The sequence below is a fragment of the Vipera ursinii genome, assembly GCF_947247035.1.
Source record: "Vipera ursinii genome assembly, chromosome: 3".
NCBI lineage: Eukaryota > Metazoa > Chordata > Lepidosauria > Squamata > Viperidae > Vipera > Vipera ursinii.
The window spans coordinates 3,801,981-3,802,460 of record NC_139516.1 but is presented as its reverse complement, the minus strand read 5'-3'; positions in this window follow the sequence as shown (position 1 = coordinate 3,802,460).

Here is a 480-nt window from a genome sequence, read left to right as displayed (position 1 = left end):
GATTATTTTTCTTTCAAAGAAAATAGCATCAGAATGAGTTGGAGCCTTTGTCGCATGTTCCAAGAATCATGCAGTCAACCTACAACCCTGTGCAAGTAGTCCTCAACGTATGACCACCGTTGAGACCAACGTTGCCTTTGTGTCTTAAAGTTTTTTATTTTTTATTTTTCCCAGCTCTCCCCCATACATATCAACAAATATACTGTAATATTTTATCAAGTATTAACATACATTCTTTTTACATTTGTCACAAGCACATGCCAGTTGCCAAGCGTCTAAATGCCGCCACGGTCTTCCGGGTGAAAAATGGTCATAGGTCACTTTTTTCAGTGCTATTGTCACTTCCAAAGGTTACTAGACAAATGGTCGTAAGTTGAGGGCTACCTGTACTTGTGACCTGTCCTTTCACTGACAACTGTTGCAGCATCCTCAGAGTCCCACAATCTCAACCTGAGCACTTGGCCACCAGCTTGCAGTTAC